The sequence below is a fragment of the Engystomops pustulosus genome, chromosome 6, assembly GCF_040894005.1.
Source record: "Engystomops pustulosus chromosome 6, aEngPut4.maternal, whole genome shotgun sequence".
Taxonomy (NCBI): domain Eukaryota; kingdom Metazoa; phylum Chordata; class Amphibia; order Anura; family Leptodactylidae; genus Engystomops; species Engystomops pustulosus.
In genome coordinates this window covers 169,031,864-169,048,990 of record NC_092416.1, presented here as the reverse complement: position 1 = coordinate 169,048,990, position 17,127 = coordinate 169,031,864, and the positions used below count along the sequence as shown (strand labels likewise).

Sequence of the window (17,127 nt, the reverse complement as noted above, 5' to 3'; positions counted from 1 at the left end):
GAGGAGGTTGTCAGGTCTGTCTTGGCTTGTGTATCGAACATCTGCTATTATTTCTTAACAAAGGGCTTGAAATTTAGGAGTGAACGTTGCCAGTATCCAAGTTCTGGACTCCCTGATGCACATCCAGTATTGCCTAATGGGGGTGTATCATCAGAACATGATTCTTTAAACACTTCTGGACTAACAAATGATTGCAGACATCAGGGTGATCCAGATCCAAACTTTTTAAACACAAACAGCCCTGCTACATACCATTCCAGGTGTGTAATTGAATGACCTGAAGCGTGCAATTAGACACATGCTGATGACATCACTGCAGGTCCTTGAGCTTTTTACATGCTTCCAGGACTGATATTCTCCTGCTACTGATAAGGAGCAAGCATTTGCTAGAAACCCCTCCCAACAATACCTATCCACACTCCTCTCCTCTGTCTAGCTACGGATTCCCTTGGCAACCAACCAAACAAAGACAGCCAGAGGAGCAAGCTAACTGCTTGCTGAAAAACGGCTGCAGATAGCTAGTAAGAGTAAATTAGATAAATGCTTATTTTGGCTTCGTGCAGAGCTAGGCAAAAGTTTTTATACTTTAGAGTTGTACTTTAAGTTGAAAAGCTGGTTGATGGTTGCTCAAGGATGTGAAAAGACTATGAGGTTGTAAATATACTGCATATGTATTACTCGCTGCTTTAGGCAGACTGTAATAGATATTGCTAAATAAAAGGCATGGAGTCTCGGAGATGCTCCCTGGAAAATATACAATTTGTGGTCGGGATAACTGTTGCAATGTTAACTGTGCACTAATGGGGGCCATTATCAACTGTGTAATAAAGCAGACACTTGCCTTGTATAGAGAGGGATAAGCCCATTAGCCTTTCCTAATCGCACCATGTGTATAGGAAGGTGTTAAACTGCACTGGTCTCCTGTAGAGGTCAATGTGGGGTCTTCCTACTTGGGCTTCTTTATAGGTAAATCAAAAAATGGAATTTTTTTACGTGACAAGTTCAATTTAAAATTGCAATCATTTAATAAACTTATTCCATGTGCTATATAACCATGGCATAGCAGTCTATGCTTAAAGGAAATCTATCATTTGCTTTTATGCATTGTGAACCAAACATACCTTGAGAATGCTGTAGCGACACTGATGCAGAAACATATCTTAATCCCCGATATCTTGTTCCAAAATTCAGGACCTTGGAAAAATTGGGTGCAGACTAACAGCCATTCATAAACCCATTACACAGAGCTTCCCGAACTATTTAGACAGGACTAATCAACCTGAGCTGGATGACTCATACACAGCAGCTGGGTGATGGTGCAGGGATTGATTACTTCTGCCTGTCAGGGATAACACAGTGATAATGTATTCTCGGCTTATGCTGGGCAGGACAAGGCTGGGTCAGTGCATTATTAGGGTAAGAGGAGAAGCGCCACAGGAGCGACAGAGCCTCATTATCATAATTTTATAATATTTTTTTCAGCAAAACCACTCAGCTCAGGGATTAAACAAGATATGATCCTGCATCAGTGTAGCTACAGTATTCTCAAGGTATGTTTGCTTCATAATGCAGAAAAGCAAATGGTAGGTTTCTGTTAATAACAAAAATATTATGTTTTTGTATTAAAATGATTATTTTGAAGAATCAAGAAAATATCTGCTATCATTTGTGTGATGATAATGTTATTCTCTTAGATGGAGAAGCTTGGTCCATTCTCATTAATAGTCTCGTTTTTTAACAATATGTACAAAGTTTAGTTTTCCTTTTAGTCCTGGTTACAAATGAATTTCATGTATTTCTATTGGAATATGTAAATATTTGTCAGATAAAGGCTAATTTTTCAATCCTGAAACAAGAGTGAATACACCAAGGTCGATGTGGGATTTTTGGCCTGGCTTCCTGGCTGTCGGCCAAGCTCGGCACGCTTGACGTCATCCTCTTGTTCCCCAGCTACCTTCAAGCCCTCTCTCCTCAGGTGGTCCAGACATAAAACATTACACACAGTACATAAAGCTCTTTGGCTTTGCAGACTAAACTGACAAATATAATTAGTTAATACGTGGCAGAAAAATGAACAATTGGTCTCCTGCACGGAGCTGAGCAGGCATTGTACTCCCGAACGTTAATGCACTCACTGACGTCCTTATTCCGAGGCACAATTCCTGTTACGAGACCACGGAAAACAATCCCTCTTGTTGTGCTTGTGATTATTATCGGGTGGAGAACTCTTGCCATCATTGTTAATTGAAGTTTACAGAATGAACTATTAGACGTTTCTCTCTGCAGGATATTGTATGTAGAGTCGTCAACTGTACACAGCCCACCGGCAGAGCCATAGCGCATGTGCTGCTCATGTAGACTGATGTTATTGGGGTTTATTAGACCCAGATGAGTCCAAATTATCAGATGATTGAGTTGGACAAAAATTTAGGAGGCATTTAAATCTAAACATGTCTGCATTCAGTGGGTAGAAACTCCAATGTGCTTGAATTACATTTTAGAAATCAGTTCCATCTTGAGATCATGGACTTAAGGTCCAGCATTAGGTAGGACCTCTTATCAAAAGCAATCTGTGCCTCTGCCAGCTCCTATTATGACCCCTTCATCTCCCCCTTAAATTGTTTCTTCCGCTTACCTCTCCCTTATATTAGGGCCCCATAATTTCCCACTCATATTGTGGCCCCATCATATCCACCTCATATTGTGTTCCCCCTCTCGTTCCCCCTCTCTCCCTCATATTGTGACCCCCTCATATCCCGCTTATATTGTGGTCCTTCATTTCCCCCTCATTTTGTGGCCCCCTCATCTCCCCTTTATATTGTGGCCCCATCATCTCTCTGTCATATTGTAACCCCTAGTCTCCCCTTCATATTGTGGCCCCTCTCCTCTCATTATATTGTGGACCCTCATCTCTTCCTCATAATGTGGCCGCTCTCATTTCTCCAGTCTAGATGCACAAAATCCATCTGTTTTGCTCCACACTGGGAATTCAGTCAAGACGTAAGCAATCCGGTTACAAACAACACACATAGGGACACATTGGGGCAGATTTACTTACCCGGTCCATTCGCGATCCAGCGGCGCGTTCTCTGCACAGGATTCGGGTCCGGCCGGGATTTAAGAAGGTAGTTCCTCCGCCGTCCACCAGGTGGCGCTGCTGCGCTGAAAAGCATCTAAGCACGCCGGAATACACCAGCTCGGACCAAGTGAAGGTAAGCGCTTCCCAAGCGACACTTTTTCGGTTCTTAAATGCGGCGGTTTTTCCGAATACGTCGGGTTTTCGTTCGGCCACGCCCCCCGATTTCCTTCGCGCGCATGCCGGCGCCGATGCGCCACAATCCGATCGCGTGCGCCACAATCCCGGGGCAATTCAGGTACAATCGGCGCAAATCGGAAATATTTGGGTAACACGTCGGGAAAACGCGAATCGGGCCCTTAGTAAATGACCCCCATTTACTTACCTGCCTGACGAAGTTCCCCAAAAGTGCATTGTCCAACTATAATGCACTCTCCACTAAAATCGTGCACCCGATATCGTGCATGTGTCGCTTCCCCGCTCAGGTCCACCGGAGTTCACCTTCTTCTTCCTGGTGCATGTAAGTGCTTGGGCTTGTGACACAATTTGAAAGTTAAATCCTGCGCTCACTCTGAATCAGACCCCTGTTAAAAACCACAAGCAGGAGGCCCCCTCATATTCCTCATACCCTCATTTCATCCTCATATTGTGGCCTCTCATCTCTCCCTCATATTGTGGACTTTGATCACCTCCTCACAATGTGGCCCCCTCATACCCGTTTATATTGTGACCCGCAAAGAGCAGATCTAGATTTGCCTTTGCTAGTCATTTGCAGTATATGAAAAATGCAGTTTTTAAAAAAAATATATTAATTTAAAAACTCTGGTGATTGAAAACCAAAAAAAAATAAAATTAAAAATCCAATATTTCTAATTGCCTTGTAAATATGTTTAAAAATTAAAATGTGTTCTAAATTATTCTGCATGTGAGGTCTTCAGAAGAAACCTCCAATCAAAATACACAAAATCCATCTGTTTTACTCCACGCTGGGAATTCAGGCAAGAGGTAAGCAATCCGGGTTACAAACAACACACAAAAAGTATGGAAAAGGGAACCACAAGCAGGAGGAACAAACCGCGTGGAGTCAGCAGGAGGCCTTTGTCTTGGCTTATGGCTTAAGATATTCCACGTGCGGCTTTGCACAAAAAATATTGGACTGCAGAACTATAGAAAAATAGATAAAGAAGGATGAGTGAATTTTTAGGGTTGATTCTGTGGTCAAGGGTTGAGAGAGACCCCCATGATCTCAAATGTTAGGGGGCAATAGGAGTTCCAGTTTATCTATTGTTCATGGACTTTGTAGGAAACCATAACTGTCCAGAACCTCTATTCCCGATACTAGACAAGTTGGGTATGTTTTAGGTATTCTGTATTGTGAGGAGACCCTTACCCACAACCACCGAGTTGCTCCAAACTTTATACCATTATCACACATTGAAGGCAGCATGCGTCACACTTTCCATGCTGTATCACTAAAGAGGCCAAGCTTAGGGTGGAGAGGTACTGTGGGAGGAAACCAAAAAAAACAAGGAAAGTCACCAGATTTTGTAGTACACAACTGTGGTCAAAGTGTCCAGGCTGCGGAGAGATTTGGAAGACGTAGGGATGTTTGGCCGCAGGGCAGTATTTAGAGTTTATGCTGCCCTTGGCACTTACATCGCTCACATCCCCCATTTGTGGTGGTAATCGAATTCCTGCATTATACTTTATACATACCATTAAAAAGCACACCAAACTTTTGCCAGGAATCTTTATATTCAATAAACAGAATGAAGCTGCACCAGGTCTACTTCAACTGTGGCTTATCTTCTATGGGGACAAGGTTTAAGATGCATGGCTCATGATGTAACTTACTGTATAGATATGAGAACAAACCCAAGCTTACTGAGTAGATATGGTAACAGGCTTACTGTATAGATACAACAACAGAACCAAGCTAAATGTATAGATAGATAAGAGAACCAAGTGCAACACCCCTGACAATGTATAGGCAAGGGGGTAGTTGCGAATAACCTGTTAGAACCCATCTAGTGTGTCTGATCAACTCATGAAGGGGGAATACAGTAAAACTCAGGTAATTAGCAGTTGTAGATTCTGCCTGAACAGGCAAGGGTTAAGTGGATGTGATTCTGTCTACCAATTGTATTTCACCATGTACACTGGAGTGTGATTGGAGAGGAAGCCACCACCTGACCAGGATAACAAAACCCCTGGACAGGGAGGGGCTAGAGGTCTCTTGGGTTCCAGGATTAGACCAGAAGGTCTGCCTACAGAGAGTTAGGGTCAAGAGAGAGAAACAGTTTAAGTCCACCATTAGGGCTGATACTCAGCTAAACCCAGGACAATAGCTGCAGCTTCCATAACTGGACACAGCTCCATACCAGCCTGCATCTGCCACCAGGCTGGTGAACCAATACCTGAGGACACCTCTCCATGACCACTCCAGTACCAGTTCTGCTGTGAATCGTTTAGCCCCGTTGTCTGCTGTTGTTCAATAAAGAACCATGAGTTATTTTGCACAATGTTGTCTCCGTCTGATCCCTGGATAAGGCTGTACCACTACGGGCTCCCCATCCATCACCCAGGGACCTATCTTATGGACACTCAGGGGTTGCCCCAGGGAAAAACCAGTACATCAGCCTCTCCCTCCATATTTCTTGCACACACCACCTGCTGGAGACCTGCCAGGCTGTAGGTCAGCGCTCGGGTCCCCATACCAAGCACCGTGACACTAGCGTGCCTAGGCCGCAACCGCCAGCCACTCCGGTCTCCTGGGCCCCAGGCCCCAAGAAAAAGCAAGGCCCCGGGGTGGTAAAGCAACAGAACTCTATAGGTAAAGCAACAGAACTAAGCTAAATGAATAGATAGGATAACAGAACCAAGCTTACTGTATAGACTTAGTAATAGAACTAAGCTTACTATATAGATACAATAACAGAACCAAGCTTACTGTAAACATCTGAAGTCTCAGGGGGTCACATCCATTCAGTGGCCTCATAGAGCCATGGGACATCACTTCTATTTTCTACTGCACTTCACATTCTGTGTTGCACCCTGGTTCGAGGAGGCCAGTCATTTCCTGCACTGGGTCACATGACCCTGTAACTTCCAATCAGGTGCAGTCCTGAAAATTGCAATTACCGTAACAAACTAGGAAACATAAGCCAAAGAGTGTGTTTTCTTCCCACCCATCCCAAACCCCCTGGGGTGGTTTCATATTCCCAGAAACCCTTTTATCATAATGTTACCACATACAATCACTGAATGTTGGAGAATCCACCAATTTCATTATATGTTATACCAACAATGTTATAACCCTAGAGGCTGTCAGGATCAGTGGATCCTCTGGACCACCGCGGGAGATGGAACTAGCCGACACCTGGGACCGGAATCCAAGTGGCACCTGGTTTTACCAGAGCCCACCGCAAAGCGGGTTGGACTTGCTGCGGCGTGGTACCACCAGGTAGTTCCACAGGTGCGTCTAGCCCGTGATGGCAGCCAAGGTCGAGGTACCTTAGCAGAAGACAGTCTCGTAGTCAGTTCCAGGCTCGGGGGCAGGGCAGGCGGCAGAGATGCAAGGTCAAGTCCAAATCCGGGGTCAGCAATGGGAGGTCCAGGCAGGTGGGAACAGGAACACAGGCACACGGAACACAGCAACACGGAGGAACTTGGGTAACACGGCTACACAGGACTCAGGAGTGGAGACACACAGGAATACAGGAACGCAGGAATAAACAGGAACGCAGGAACACACAGGAACGCAGGAATACACAGGAACACACAGGAACGCAGGAATAATCACCAGGAAGCTTTCTCTTAGGCTGTGAGGCACAAAGATCCGGCACACAGGAAGAGGCAGGATTCTTAAAGGTGAGGTGTTCAGCCAGTGCACCAATTAGCAGTGCGCTGGCCCTTTAAATTTCCGGCAGGAGACGTGCGGCGCACCCTAGGAGGCGGGGACGCGTGCGCACGGCAGTCCGGGGAAGAGCAGGAGCCGAGGGAGGTGAGTGACGAGACCGGGCTGCAGCGGGGGCACACGGAGGAGCACGGATGCGCCTGTGATCCGAGACAGGGATCGCAGGAGCACCTGTGACAGAGGCATTCAGACTAATATCTGGGGTTAAGACCAAAAAAGATCTCATTCATTGGAATCCAACATCTCCAGACCTTCATTCCCTTAGTAGACAAGCCCTTCCAGTGATGTCTGATGGCCAATGTTTATGTCCTCCATTGAAAAAAGTTGGGTTGAAGGAGGTATCACCTGACAGCTATGTTATTATTTGGAACTCTACCTACAGATATGTTATTCCTTATTCAGCTCTTGGCTTGAGAAATTGAAGTTCCTTGAGATACCCAATTTCAATGATCAATGATGGACATCCTACTTATCACATTAGGATATTTCAGGTCAAGACGAAATGTAAAGAAGGACACATAGATACATTCCACAAGTTATTCCCAACCATGTAGGTTCCTCGTAATTTCGGAACCAGAAATCTCGAAAACCTGATTCTTGAATCCTTAGCGGTCGCATTAATCACCCATATGTTGAGAAGCTGCAATGGTTGGCGGATGTTCATCCATATATAAATATACATAAGCTGATAAATAGGTGCGGTGAGACGGAGAAGACTGTTCTTGGCTCCAAGTTCTCATTAATTTGCAGAGTTTGTGTTGAGTTCATTAAGGCGGACATTCCCGGCACACACTGGGACTTCCGAGGCTTGCCAGCTATTATGTGATAGAGTGCAATGGGTTGGAATACACAGGGATTGTGGAGCAGCCATCTGTGCAGATGCATTGCACCATGATAGATTGCTAACATTGTCAGGACAGAACGGCGCGTAAAGTCAGAACTGAACATCCACTCCCCACCGGGGAGTCATGGAAATCTCGAGAAAGTCTTTTATTCTGTGTTCTCTCACTTGTAAATCTGATAATTTGAGTGCACAAAAACAAAAAGCGTGGGACCTTCTCCATGAATGCCCATTATGCTTCCATACAAGCCTTGAATAATGAAGCGTAGGATTTTGAGGTTGTTTTTCTCTTCCTTGTTACATCAAAGTCAATGAAAATGTTAATGGAGTAGTGACCTAGCGACTAATACTTATGTAACATTATTATTATAAACTATCCAGGGCCCCTGTGCTGGAACAGTATAGGGGGCCCTTGTCAACCCATATCAAATCATAGAGCTCATCCTTATTACTAACAATCTCCGTAAAGAAGAAGCTTTAGGGTCACAGTGGCCCTCTTAAATACTGGGCCCCCTACATTTTTGTTCCTGTTTTATGGACTATTTCTTCCATGTTGTGGTTTAAATTTGTAACAGAAGGCTGTGATGGACCCATCACAATACCAATGACACCCTAAGTATCCTATTCACTTATTTTGGGGGTCTGGTAGGTTCCCATTACGGTGCCCATTGTTTGATCATAAAATGTAAGCTGCTTACGTCGACATTCTGGCTTGTGCAGCTGCAAGTTCAGTGCTCAGTGGACATCTTTTCCCATCTTTTCTCAGTGTTCCAGCCAGTGGAACCGTTTCCCATTCCTAATATTTAGGGAAAGGAAGCACAAAAATGTACTCATATCTATGTGTGTATATATAACATGCTATTAAGATAACTCTAGCTTCTCTTCTATAATACAGTATCAGTTACCTACCTTATTTACCTACCTTTTTTATTTCTGTGTGTAGTTACACCTGCTCCAACTTACACAGACACATGTACATCAAATGTCAGGTCTTCAATCTTGATCCCCACTTGGGAGCTTATTGGACACGACCTTTATGGGTTCCCTGCTCTTGCCTTCGATCACAGACGAAAGTGGCCACCACATCTGAGGGGTTAAAATAACTTTTAGTGACATTTGTAGTGAAAGTAAAGGAAAAGGGGACATCCTTGCACCCGGGAGCCTTCATAAGTCTACCTGGCATACCGATTACACATTAATTATGTAAATTCAGCAATGGAACTAACTACACATCCGTATATGTCAATAGGAATCCCTGGGCATAGATTTAGACACAATGAAAAGATGCAAAGTTCTGTAACTTCTTCCATTCCTGGAACCACTGTACAACAACTGGTCCCTGTGGCACAGCAAATTGTCCTATGGAAAGTATCAGTCACCGTGTAGACGCCAGATAATAAAATGTGCCAGAAACAATATCATTTGTGGTGTCCCATAATCAGAGACTCTAGAAATGTCCTAACATTCCCTTTAAGTAACTGTAGTTATTACTAGTTGCATGAATATTCTTCTATACTATTGCATATGGCAGTGAACCGTCGGCCGTAACGCAGTTCCTAGGAACAAGTTTTAGTGTTTCAGAACATTTCTATACCATTGTTTCCTACAGTAGGAATACCCAAATATTATTCCGCCCCTGAGAAATAACACGCGGCTTGCCAAGTATAATGCAGAAAATATCATTAGGAACAGGCTTGTGATGTAACGACTCCCTCTTCCTTCCCTTCAAAACACACGGAATAATGGACTATTTTCCTCTGCTCAGTACAAGTAGACATTACTAGTAGATCTATATATTGTGTGTGTTTTCCATCATGTTCCTGGGGAGAACTAAAATTTGGGATGGGGTATGCTTGTTTTTTTTTAAAAACTTGCCTTATTAATGGAAAAGAGGGGCAACAGCTCCCACGTTCTAATCCGTGCATCATCGATGGCCTGGTGATGTCATCGGCTTGAGGTAGCGCTTGTTAAGCGCGAAACGGCCCGTAGCCTAGTCATGGAAGACGTCCTCCCCCAACATCAGCAGCTAACAATAAAGTTATGAAAGAAAATATAATATAAAGAAAATAATGAGTGCCGTTTCTTTCTCTCACATACGTTGTTGGCGATTCTCTTGCTCTTTGGCTGACTCTTTTGGTTTCCAATGCCACCTATCCATTGCCCGGTCTCATTAGTGGATGTGTACCCATGTTGACGGTAGTGCCCGTCATTTTTTCCTACTTTGTTATTGGCCATGAAATAATACTTGATGTTTCAATGTGTGGACATATTGGGGCTTATTTATTAAGGGTCCCACGGAACGCACTTTCGTCAGATTTTTCGGAATTTGGGCCGCTGTGACAGCTATTTAGAAAGGGATTGTAGTGCATGCGATCGGAATTTTGGCACAATCGTGCCCACTTTCATGCAACAGAAATTGGGGGGCGGGCGGACAATCCGACAGATACGGACTGAGCGCAGGATTTAACTTTAAAATTGTGTCGCATCCAATGCACTTACATGCACCAGGAAGAGGAAGGTGAACTCCGGCGGATCTGGTAAAAGAAAGAAAAAACAAAAAAGACAACGAGAGAGGACGGCGCCTCGTGTGATAACGTAACGTAAGTTGGTTGTCAGGTAAGTACTGGAGGTGCTCACCTGGACGCAACTTGCAAAGTTGCAAAGAACAGTCGGAGGGGGGGGTGTTGATTACCCTTGATGGTAACTTCTCCTTAGGGTTAATTCAGCAGCTCCCAAACGCTCCAATAACCGGTGTCCAATGGAACCGTGAGAGTATGGGTAAGGCGGAAGAAAGAATATAGTTTTGCGGATGGGTGCGCTTATAACCAATATTTAGGTTCATAGGCTATCTATGAACCTAAATATTGTCTATCACTTCTAATAAAGACGAACCAAGCTTTTACCAAAATTCGCTTTGGTTACTCATTCCTGGTTATAAGCGCACCCATCCGCAAAACTATATTCTTTCTCCGGCGGATCTGATCAGGGAAACAACACATGCAGGATATCGAGCGCACCATCTTTGTGAATCCGGCACACTGCATTCCAGTCGGACATTCCAGATCGGGGAATGTGCCAGTGACTTGTAATCCCTGGCTAAATTATTCCCAATTAAAATAAACTTTTTGGTTGGGTCTCAGGAGCTAATTTCCCAGTGTTTAAATCTCAGCTAAAAGATCCAGGAATAACTATTCATAGACTATCAAAGGAAATCAGTCATCTCGGCGATCGGTTGATCGTGGGGAACTGACAACCAAACAAGGTTGGTCATGAATTATTATTAATAACCTATTGGTGGGAATTAGTAATCGGTGAGGATTGGTTGGGATCTGTGATCCTGGTCATCAGTTGATTATGGGGAGTTGACAATCAAATTTGGTCGTCCATGAATAATTATTGATAACCCAGTGGTGGGAATTGGCTATTCGTGAGGATTGGTTGGGATCTGTGAACCTGGTGATCGGTTGATCGTAGGGAACGGAGACCCAAAGGTGGTTGACCATGAGTAATTATTGAAAAATTGGTGAAGATCGGTTGATCGTGGGGAGCTAACAACCAAACGAGGTAAGTCATGAATAATTATTAATAACCTATTGGTGGGAATTAGTAATCAGTGAGGATTGGTTGGGATCTGTGAACCTGGTGATCGGTTGATCGTAGGGAACCGAGACCCAAAGGTGGTTGACCATGAGTAATTATTGAAAAATTGGTGAAGATCGGTTGATTAGCTGATTGGAGGATAGCCCATCAATAGTTATTCCTGGACAACTCGCCCGTTCTAAGTTTGTCTTAGAACGGGCAACTCTATTAGTGTCATTTTGAAACATATCTAGACACATCCATGATTAATTTGGCGCACTATGAGTTTCTCCATCTTTAACACTGTCTTACTTTTCGACAACTTCTTTTTGTTTTTCTGCCCAGGTGACATCACATTTTTACCAAGTTAGTGACATCACAATTTGTGTTTTTAAAAAAAAAAAACATAATCTGAACCCACTTCACACAAGGTCGAAGCTCTTCATGTAACAGTGTTGTATCTTTCTTCTCTGAGAAGAGTTTAGTCCGGCATGGCTCCAAATGTTTTTGGCAAAACAGCAAGGATTTTATAATTAAGTGAAGGCATGTATATTATTGTAAGGTGAAGTATACTGGGATGGGGACTGTTTTTATGGAAACAATAAGGTGTTGCCTGATTCAGCTGCGAGAGGTCGTGACACGGTGAGGCATTATGTCATGGGAAGAATTGCTGCTTCTTCGAGGGAAATCACCGCAGTGTATTAACTATTGGCCAAATGCCTGTATTTGCCCCAAGGCTAAACCACTCCAAAATAACAGATTCAGCTTCACAAACTACAGGCCAAAAAATAAATGATAAACCTAAAATATAGTTCTTCAGATGTTTTAATACGGAAAAGTTGTGAATTACGATACTCGATCACCTAGATCAATCATTTGGTATTGGCTAAAGAAATCATCTCTTTATGCATTTTCCTATGTTCACACACAGGAACCAATCCGATGAGGCAGAGCTGCAAGATCAGGGAGATGGTAGCAGTCTGAACCAATGGCGTGGAAGGGGGTGTGTCTTAGATTACTGCTTACTCACTGTAGGCACTGTATCTGCAGAGGTCAGAGATCACATCACTGCCTCAATAGATCTGGCCAAATAAGCAACTGAGGAGCGAGATCTTGGAAAAATAAATAGTAGATAATCTTTCATATCGTTACATATCATTTTGGAGAACATGATTGGACAAATTCTCTAAGGATAGAGGTACGGGCAATAATATAGAATTAATGGTGTAAAAGGGCGATTTGGTGATTGGGAAGGGGGACAAGATGATTGGGAAGGGTGACGTGGTGATTGGCAAGGGTGAAATGGGGATTGGGAAGGGTGACAAGGTGACTGGGAAGGGTGACAAGGTGATTGGGAAGGGTGATATGGTGATTGGAAAGAGTGACATGGTGATTGGCAAGGGTGATGTGGTGATTGGCAAGGGTGACATGGTGATTGGGAAGGGTGACAAGGTGACTGGGAATGGTGACAAGGTGATTGGTGATTGGCAAGGGTGACATGGTGATTGGGAAGGGTGACAAGGTGACTGGAAAGGGTGATGTGGTGATTGGAAAGAGTGACATGGTGATTGAAAAGGGTGAGAAGGTGATTGGGAAGGCTGATGTGGTGATTGGGAAGAGTGACGTGGTAATTGGCAGAGGTGATATGGTGATTGGAAACAGTGACAAGGTGATTGGAAATGCTTAGAGCTGGAGGGGTTTCACACTCCTTGTCGGAGGATATCCAATTCGTTCGTGGTGGTGGGAAAGGAGAGAAAAACAGCGCTACCTCGTGAAGAACGTAATGTCACGGGGGAAAGGGTATGGGTGGATAGGTCACTCACCTATTCACATATGCAATTAGCACATGTATGATGCAATTCCAGCAGCCAGTGGTCACCTGTAGATCGACAGTGCCCGGGCCAGATCCCGGGGCTGAAGAGAATCAATGTGCAAAACCCAAGGGAAGACAGGAGTATCGGCGCTCAGAAAATCTGCAAGGATCCAATGGAGTAAGCTCATTCCTTGCTCCGAATGAGCCTACTCCATTGGATCCTTGAGGATTTTCTGAGCGCCGATACTCCTGTCTTCCCTTGGGTTTTGCACAAGGTGATTGGAAAGAGTGACATGGTGATTGGGAAGGGTGACGTGGTAATTAGGAAGGTCTGATTTGGAAGGGTGACATGGTGATTAGGAAGCTCTGATTAGGAAGGGTGATTTGGAAGGTTTACTGGATATGATAATTGGAAAGGGTGATGTGGCGATTGACATGAAGATTGTGAAGATCTGACATGGTGATTGGGAAGGGTGACATGGTGATAAACATGGTAATTGGGAAGAGCTGGTGAGGACTAGGGGTCATGGTTCCAAACAACAGAGGAGACACTTGTAGAGGTAGAAGGAAGTTCCTTTACAAAGTTGTACAGGCAATTATGTAATTACGTTTTTATATTGCACCTTCAGCACCTAGATTTCGCTATGGGAAGCATGCAATGCAAATTTAGATCTTACTGTTTGATAGTGGGGCATCCAACAGCCGAGAACCTAACCAACCTAAACATACAGGAAGTCCAATAGAAATCGAGGGTGTGCAGGAGGAACCCTTTTTTAAGGCCTGAATTTTAGACAATTCCATGGGACTTAGACAATGAGCAGATTCTGGAACTCCTTAGTTGAATAGGTAAGTTGAGATGGACAGCTGAGAGCTCCACTCAGGACTCAGACCTTCAAAGTTCCCTGATGGAGTCTTCTACTTGTACCATGTCACACCAAAGAGACAACTGTGATAGCGAACATTGGATCCTGCAAGATATTTTTGGAGACACCATTTGGTCACAACTTTTGATATCATGAGATGCCCCTTATTTACCATCTTTAGACTGCTTATTCTGTGTTTGGTTACAAATTTTTGCCAAAATTTTTACGTCAAGTTGATCTGGGAAGCCCATCCTCTTTGCAGGAGACAATGATCCCTTTCCAAATAGACCACACCCATGTTCCAGAAGTAAAGAATAAAAAATCTAAACCACATACTGAAGTTGTACATGTATTTACATGTTACATGCATTCCAGTTTGTTGGTGCAAATTAAGGTAAAAATTTTGCGGCCTTTATCCAGGTAAATCTCCGGCGTAGTGTCTGAGATCTTGCTATGTGCGAGAAGTGTTGTGCTCGGCAGTAAAATCTCGATCACAGCGTGTCGAATGTTTCGGAATTTCTTGGAAACAATGGTTCTCCGGGTTTGAAGTTCTGCCAAGCAAAAGATACATTCAATTCCCTTCAATTTCCCCCATGGTGATCTGTGCACAGATCTGTGCAGGGAAGAGTAAACATCTGGCTACCAAGGGGAGAAGCCGCCACATATGGGGCCAACGTTCTCCTCCGCTCTCCGGTGCTTTGCCCTCCCCAATACGCTCCTAGGAAAGGCTCTGTTTGTTGATGTTTTTCAAATGAAAATCTGGAAATATGTGCTGAATAGATGAGCGCAAATCTGATGGAGGGATAACATATCTGCTTTGGATTTTCCACTTAAGCTTCGTCCCATCTTCTAATTTGATAGACTTTAGGTAGGAAATCTATTCTTCTATTCCATAGAGTCTGTTTAACTCGAACATGTGGCACATTTCTTCTGCTTCTAAGAGGATGGTATTGCAGCTCAGTCTCAGCAAAATCCAAGCTCACAAGAAAATGGCGTAAATGCGTTTTTTCACCAATTTCACTGCATTTGGAATTTTTTTCCCACTTCCCAGTACTTGGCATGGAATATTAAATATTCCACTATGCAGTGCGATTTGTTACGCAGAAAACAAGCCCTCGCAGAGCTCTGAAAAATAAAAAAGTTATCAATGTTTGAAGATGGGGAGTGAAAAATGAAAGGGCCTGGTCGTTAAGGGGTTAAGCCTATTGTAGTTTTTTTTTTTGTTTCCTCTTTAAAAAAAAAAAATTAAATAATGGACCGCATTAACAGAAGACCCTACATTTCCTCGGAAGCTCCACTCCGCGTTCCTCATACAAATCTGTTATCCAAGAGCAGAACATGGATGTACAGTAGTTGGCTGATAAATGTTCATGCGGGTGACTCACATCCAGGGCCTTCAGTCAGTGGGGCTCAAGTTTCATGTCCAATCCCTACGTTCTAGGAGTAAAGCCAAAGTTTGATGGGTTCACCAAGTTCAAGGAAACTTCAACTTGCGTCACATAGTCTTAAAAAAATTAACTCTTCTACCAGATTTTTTATGTAAGAGCTGAAGATCTTTCGTACATGAGTAAAGGATACAATGTCTCCCATCATACCTCTTATTATAGGAGTCCATTAGTTGTGGATTACATAGTGTCTACGAGCTTTCAGAACGGCAAATCTGCTTGTACAGTTCTTTAGGGAATTCGGCTGGGAGGTTGTTCCAAACATCTTCAAGAACTAAGCAAAGACCGGGTCCAATCGTTCTATATCGTCAATTAATCTCATGCAGACTGGGTCATGGTGAGACTCTATGGTATGCCATCTGTTAGATCTGTGCCTCTGTCTGTAGTGTAAGGCTGAGGATAAGTTGATTCTGTTTGTTTCATTCCGCCTCTTCCTAGTCTGGACACTGGTGTATTCACTCTCATGGCAATCTTGATTGATATGCACAACACTTGTCTCCTGCAGACTCTGCTCTGGTTCACTTATAGTTAACCCACTGTGATTGACACATTGGGGCTCATATACTAATGGTCCGCGGGCTGCGATTCTGTCCCGAATATTTCCTTTTGCGTCGAATTTCCCTGGGTTTTTGGCGCACACGCTTGGATTGTGGCGCATCGGCGCCGGCTTGCACGCGACAGAAATCGGGGGGCGTGCTGTCATACAACCCAACGGATTTGGACAAACCACGGAATTTAAAAATGAAATTGTGTCGCAAGATCCAGCACTTACATGCACCAGGAAGAAGAAGGTGAACTCCGGCGGACCTCAGCGGGGAAGCGACACATGCAGGATATCGGGCGCACGACCTCAGTGAATCGCGGCAGACCCGAATCCTCGTTGGACAACGCACCGACAGACCAAGTAAGTAAATATGCCCCAATCTCTCTCCACTACCTTTGCCATTCTGATCCAATCAACGGACCAGAACTTGGATTCTCATATGGGTGCTTGTGGATCGGTACTGTTTGCCTGCGATAGTCTTGTACTTAGTAAGTTGTGGTGTATTCTGCCATTCTGGTATCTTTAACCCTTTATGTATAATCAATATTTATTGGGGTAAACACAAGAAGGAGAAGTACAAGTAGGTGATGGCAGTATATGACTGATCACGTTGGATCAGGTACATCATAGACCACAGGTTCATTGAATATTGGGGAAAGAGATCACAGGATAAAACACTGATTAAGAAACCCCAAGAGGCTATCTCAAAAAGAGTAACTGTTGCAGCGTATGGATAATTAACTAAGAAATAAACAAAACGAGAAGGAAACAGGGGGGGGGGGACACATGAGGGGGATGGGGAGCACTTAAGACTAAGTTGTTGTGGACTGGAAGGGCAATGGTGCACACTATTTATGACCGGAACTCATCTTACCCGGGTCTGCAGAATCATTGACCATAAACTCCTCCATTCTATGGATACATGCAAGTACCTGAAGCCACCCGACCACCATAGGAGGTTGAGGACTCTTCCAATGTCTTGGGATTACCATACGAGCTGTGGCCAAAAAGTGACGAAGAAGGCCTCTCTCTATAGAAGTAGGAGAACCA

The 17,127-nt window shown here is 43.9% G+C and overlaps 1 long non-coding RNA gene across 1 annotated transcript in view; it reads right to left on the bottom strand.

Annotated features, from left to right (window-relative positions):
- LOC140066169 (uncharacterized) overlaps nt 1-8,913 on the bottom strand; it is a 38,987-nt gene extending 30,074 nt beyond the window's left edge. Inside the window, exons 1-2 of the long non-coding RNA XR_011848141.1 lie at nt 8,756-8,913; nt 8,532-8,629 (exon numbers count right to left, since the gene is read on the bottom strand). This is a non-coding gene — a long non-coding RNA (uncharacterized lncRNA). The remainder of the gene's footprint in view (nt 1-8,531; nt 8,630-8,755) is intronic.
- Between the last annotated feature and the right edge of the window lie 8,214 nt (nt 8,914-17,127).